The sequence below is a fragment of the Nyctereutes procyonoides genome, unplaced genomic scaffold (assembly GCF_905146905.1).
Source record: "Nyctereutes procyonoides isolate TBG_1078 unplaced genomic scaffold, NYPRO_anot_genome, whole genome shotgun sequence".
NCBI lineage: Eukaryota > Metazoa > Chordata > Mammalia > Carnivora > Canidae > Nyctereutes > Nyctereutes procyonoides.
In genome coordinates, this window is record NW_026575147.1 from 13,386,674 (window position 1) to 13,393,397 (window position 6,724).

A 6,724-nucleotide genomic window follows, 5' to 3' on the forward strand; every position below is an offset into this window, starting at 1 on the left:
GCCCCTAATATATTGTTTTTGTTTCTTTCCTCTTCATTAAAGACAGACTGGTACACAGAGCCTAGAAGTTGGACAGATGGGACTTCTAATTCCCATTCTGCCTTTTACTAGCTGAATGCACTTTGGAGGGTCACTCACTTTCTCCAGTTCTCAGTTCCCCCTTGTCAAATGGGGATAATTATGACCATATATTGTAAGGTTTAGCACAGAGAAATGGAAAATCATTGTACAAAGCAGGTACCCAGATATGGTAGCTATCATTCTTACTTCATTCTTGGCTGGAGATGGTGGAACATAGGTTATTATAATACTTGTCAGTTTCTAACAATAACAGTTTGTGAATCCTTTCCTGTTCCATTTTCTCCTTGAATCCAGCAGACAATTGGGGCTGAAGCAATTAGTGCTCATTTTTCAGGTGAGCTGAGATTCAGAAAGATTAGCAACTTGTTTGAGACTGCCAACGTGAGGACTCAGGAGCCCAGTGCTCCTGGCTGCTTGAACTCTGACTCAGGGCAATTCCTCTGCAAACATCCCTTTTCTTAAGTGGCTCCTCAACTATCTCTTCTGGTCAAAGAATAGTCTAGTCATGTCTTTCCACTCTTTAGAGTGATCTATGGCTCTTAGAATTCAGACCAAATTTTTGTCTTCCTTTGGCTTGGAAAACCAGCTTTGGAAAGAGTGAGGACTCTGTCATACACAACATTTATAGAGGATCGAAGGAAAAGGGAAGTTTGTCATCCTTCTCAAGAGAGACCAGGCCAGAGGGCCTTTTGATGAGAGGCAGGGTGACAAGTTGCTGTCTGTCGGGACACTTTCACGTCCAGGAAGCCAGGACCTTGGAGAACCCATCAGTGAAACTGTGAAAGCCTTCAATTCTTTCTAATGGCAAATTCTCTATGTTTTTAAAGATGAAGACAAAAATAGCCATCCTAAGACATGGTTAACTTTCCGTGTCATTGGCCCACAATTGAGATCTCTGCTTTCTTTAGAAAATTTAAGGGGAACAAGATTTCCAAGTTAAACCATGTATGTCTTGTGTTTTTCAAAGTCAAGCTCTGAAAACTGTTCCAATTGTCTCAATCTCATGGGGTTCCCCTTATTTAGAATGTGCCCTACTTTTCTTAATATGTAAGTTTTTAAAAATTTTACCAAAAGCTGGGAAATAAAGTCAGAGTCTTTGAACTTCCTGACCAAAACTGATGAAAAATAACCAAGAGAAAGAAAGAAATTTTTGAAATATAAGTTTCACCTTCAAGTCTGGCTTGAGACGAACTGTGTATTAACAGAAAAAAAAAAGCTCCAGTGTGGAGAGTTCCTGTCCCCAGATCCTGGACTCTACTGGGGGCCTCACAGCCCAGCCCTGAGGACACATGCGGTGGAAATCAGCTTTCTCACCGTCTATGGTCTACTTTTTAGGTACCAGCCATTTCTCTGGTTACTTTTATTTTCCTCTTTGTTTTTCCTTTGCTTTCTTGCTCACCAGCCCTAATCAGTTCATTTTGTAAGCAGGGAAATGCTTCTGAAATTTGAGTCAACTTTGTATCCACCAAATCAGTTCACTCCCGTTTTAGCTGCTGCCCCAGTCACTGTGTGTCGCACACAATCCTAGTTTATGGGATCGTGTTAGAGTATGTAGCAAGTATTTTTGTCTTGTTTTGTTTCGCTTGAACAGGACAGGATGAAGCAAAATAAACAAATCAATACAAACATATGCTAATTATTGTCACAATGCAGGGCCCTTGTTTTTGCTATCAATTTCCAGTCCTCCACCCTATGAGTGGGCACTAAATACAGTCCTTTGACCTAACCCCTTTCATTTTTTTAAAAAATTCTTCATAGGTGGCATAGTGATTTTGCATGTTATTTAATTTTTACTGATTTCATTTTAACCCTTACAATAATTCATTTTACAGACCAATCAGGACTTGACGTCATGGTCTTCCCTTACTTGTTAATTATATTTTTATCGGGTGTCTTCCATGTACCAGACACTCTGCTGAGAACTGGGGATTTGTCGCTAATCTGAACTCAACTAAGTTTACATCCTGGGGGGGGGGGGTCTACAGGGCAGGGACCCTGTCGGAGGGACCCGGAGGGCCCTCAGAGAGGGGACTGTGACAGGCGGCCGGGGGCCCTGGGTTCTGGGCTGGTCTGACAGCCCCGGCTGGGCCGCGTTGGTCAGCACCGCTCGCTCACCTCCTGGCCCGCACGTCATTCGTGGGGCAAAGGGCCAGGCCCAAATAGTCTCCCTTGGCCCCTTCCTGGCTCTAAAATGTTCCCATCTGTTAACGCCTATAGAGGACTTTCTCTTCCCAGGATAGGTCTCGGCACAGCCCACAGGTTTGAGAAGTTTGATGTCGTACCTGCGGGAAGAGGGTTCGATGGGGGTGACTCTGGGCCAATCGGAGCAACTAGGGCTTCAGGGTCTCCAGAGGTCCCTTCTTTGGCTTAAATACTCCACCGCGTGGACGAAGCGGAGTATGGCATCTTTCTTTCTGGGATCCCGTTCTTCCCTCCGTCTGGGCCATTGGCCCAGGGAGTCAGCCTGCTGGCCTGGTATAGAGTCCCAGGGGTGCTTGTGTCCAGAGCCCTGTGCACCCCGGCCTCAGGCTCTGTCTAGTCGCTCAGAACAGGCCTCTTGGCAACCCCAAGGCCATCCTTTCTTTTTTGCCTCTGAATATCAGGCAGCCCCAGGAGCTTGCTCCCAGCACCAGGAAACCCCAAACAGGATCAAGCAGAAAGAGGCCCAAAGCTCTCCCACTAACAAGTCCGGGTTTTAACTAATGTCACGTCCTCAGGGAAGCTTCAATGTAGCCCCCAGGCTGACTTACTCCCCCTAGATAGTACTTCTCCTTGGAAACATCTCTACCCTGGGGATTCCTTTTCCTGCAAGCTAGACTGAGCCTTATAGGAGCAGGGACAACATCTGTTTATGGTAATCCTCAAAATTAGTTCTCATTAAATATTTATTAAATAATAAATAAATAAATAAATAAATAAATAAATAAATTTGAAGCACTTTTTTGGTGCCAGGTCTTACTCTAAAGTACCTTACAAATTTAATCCATTTATTCTTCTTACCAGCCCTATGAAGTTGGTAATTTTAGTATCCCCATTGAACAGATGGGTAAAATGAGGCACTGGGAGGTTACTAACTATAGGCATAGTTATCCCCTTTTGGGTTTTTTTTTTTTTAAGATTTTTATTTGCTGGGATCCCTGGGTGGCTCAGCAGCTTAGTGCCTGCCTTTGGCCCAGGGCTTGATCCCGGAGTTCCAGGATCCATTCCCACATCCGCTCTCTCCATGGAACCTGCTTCTCCCTCAGCCTGTGTCTCTGCCTCTCTCTCTCTCTCTCTCTTTCTCTCTCTGCGTGTGTATGTGTCTCTCATGAATAAATAAATAAAATCTTTAAAAATTTTTATTTGCTTATTCACAAGAGACATATGCAGAGGGAGAAGCAGGCTCTCCACTGGGAGCCCAGTCCAGGACTGGATCCCAGGACCCCAGGATCACGTCCCGAGCTAAAGGCAGACACTCAACCACTGAGCCACCCAGGTGTCCCTAATCTTCCCCATTTGACAAGGGGGGGCTCCTGAGAATCAGAGAGACTGAGTGATCCTCCAAAGTTTATTCAACCATTAAAAGATAGAGAGGGAATTGAAACTGTCATCTGTCCAGCTTGTAGACTGCACCAGTCTCTTATGAGAACGCATGGAATGATATTACCTACTCTTTTTTTTTTAATTTGTCTTCTGCCACTCAGTGTAATTATCTTTTGAGACTCAGCCTGTTATTGTATATAATTCATTCATTTTTATTACCAATTAGGATTACATTGTATCAGTATGCACAGTGTGTTTATCTATTCCCTATTTGTAGATGTTTGGGTTATTTTCACACATAAACCTGTGAATATTAAATTTAGACCTGTGATTTGAGTTAATTTGTAATATGGTGTGAAGTTTGGATCAAATTTGGTGATGGTGGTGGTGGTGGTGTGTGTAAGACTATCCAACTGGTTTTGCACCACTTCTTGAAAAAACTACCCGCTGATTTGCCTTCATACCATTGTCAAAAATTAGTTATCTGTATACCTGTAAGTCTATTTCTGGGTTCTCTATTTTGTTCATTTGATCTATCTATCTTTTTAAATGTCAAAACTGCATAGACTTGATTGTTGTAGCTTTGAAAGTCTTGAAATCAGGTAATATTTACCTTCCAAATTTCTTCTCCTCTTTCAAGTTTTTTTTTTTTGTCTTTTCTAAGGTCTTTTCATTTCCATGTGAACTTTAGAATGAGCTCATCAAGTTATATATTTATACATTGTGTTGAATGTATAAATCAATTTGGGGAGAATTGACATCTTTACAATACTGAGTTTTCTGGAACATGATTAAGGTCTATCTCTCCTTAGATATAGGTCTTTAATTTCATTTCAGCAGTGTTTTATAGTTTTCAGTATGCATGTCTCTTATCTTTTGTCAATTTATCTGGAACTATTTCATATTTTTGATGATTAAAATGATAAACTTAAAATTTTGATTTCCGTTTTTTTGTTGATGTACATAAAGATACCCTTGATTTTTGTATATTGATCTTGTATCCTATAAACTTGCTAAACTCCGTTATGCATTTCTAGGAGCTTTTTTTGTGGATTCCTCTCCATTTTCTACAGACGTGTCATCTGCAAAGAGAATATTTCTTTATTTGAAATTTAGATGCCATCTGTTTCTTTTACTTGCTTTATTGCACTGACTAGAGCTTTCAGTAGTGTGGATAGGCATGGCGAGATGGATACCCTTGTCTTGTCTCTGATCTTCTGAGAAAAGAATTCAGTTTTTCATTACTAGGTATGACAGTAGCTGTAGATTTTTTATATATTTTCTTTATTAGGTTGAAGAAGTTCATTTTTTTTCCTAATTGGCTGAGAATTTTCATCAGAAATGGATTTTGATTTTATTTTTTGGAAAGAGGGTTGAATATACTTTTTCTTCATCTATTGAAATGACCATATGGTTTTTCTTTTTTACTTTGTTGATGTGGTGAATTACCAAATTGACTAATTTTTCTTTTTTTTTAAGATTTTATTTTTATTTATTGAGACAGAGAGAGAGAGAGAGGCAGAGACACAGGCAGAGGGAGAAGCAGGCTCCAGGCTGGAAGCCCGATGTGGGACTCGATCCAGGGTCTCCAGGATCACACCCCTGGCTGCAGGCAGCGCTAAACCGCTGCACCACCAGGGCAGCCCGACTGACTAATTTTTCAAAGTTAGTTTGGATTTCTAAGATAAACCCCATTTAGTCACGATATACTGCCTTTTTTTTAATAAATTTTGAATTAAACATACTGAAATTTTGTTTAAAATTTTTGCAGCTTTGTTCATGAAGGATATTGGTCTGCACTGCTTTGTGAACATCCAGATTGCCCAATCAGTATTTTTCCTTCTGCCCAAAGGACTCCCTTTATCATTTCTTGTGGTACGGCTCAGTTGATAACCATTGTTTTAGCTTTTGCCTGTCTTAAAATGTTTTCATTTTGCTTTTGTTTTTGAAAGATATTTTTCAGTGGATAAAAGTTCTAGGCTAATGGTTTTTTTTTAGTACCTCAAAGTTGTTCTGCTGTCATCTTGCTTGTGTTGTGCCCCACAAGCAATTCTATCATCCTTATCTTTGTTCCATTGTACACTATTTTCCTTTTTCCCTTAGGCTGTGCTTAAGATGCTCTTTTAATGCTTAGTTTTATGCAATTATATTCTGATGTGCCTTGGTTTAATGATTTGGTGATAGAGTTTTTTTCATGTTCCTGGTGCTTGGGGTTTGTTGAACTTCTTGGAACTTTGGGTTTGCAGTTTTCATGTAATTTGTTAGATTAGACCACGATCTCTTCAGATATTTTTCTTGTATCTTCCACTCTGAAGAACTCCAGTTATACAGAGTCACTTGGGCTTGCCTTACAGCTCACTGATGCTCCTTCCATTTTCCAAGATTCTTTTTTCTTTCCGTGTTTCATTTTTTTTTTATGATAGTCACAGATAGAGAGAGAGAGAAGCAGAGACATAGGCAGAGGGAGAAGCAGGCTCCATGCACCGGGAGCCCGACGTGGGACTCGATTCCGGGTCTCCAGGATCGCGCCCTGGGCCAAAGGCAGGCGCCAAACCGCTGTGCCACCCAGGGATCCCCCGTGTTTCACTTTGGATATATCTTCAAGTTCACTAATCTGTTCTTTTTCAATGTATAGGATTTGTTAATCCCAGCCAGTGTATTTTTCATCTTAGATATTAATACTTTCATTTCTGAAAGTCTGATTGAGGTCTTTTTGTATCTTCCTTAAATTAATTTTTCAAACACATGGAATAATAGTTATCTTAGTTTCCTTGTCTGCTAATTCTGATATCTGTGTCCGTTGTGGGTCAGTTTCAATTATTATTATTGTCATTATTATGAGTCTTATTTTTCTGCTTTTTTGAATTCCTGATAATATTTAAATAGATGCCAGACTTTGCGAATTTTATCTAATTGGGTGCTGTGTTTTTAAAATTTTTATAGATATTCTTGAACTTTGTGATGAAATTAATTTGGGGTTGGAGGGACAGTTAGTCTCCATTCTGGTCTCAATGTTAAGATAATTTTTTGGCGGGAACAGAGCAGTAATTGACCTAAGACTAATTATTCTCTATTCTTGAGGCAAGAGTCTTCTGAGCAGTCTACCCAATGCCTCACAAAT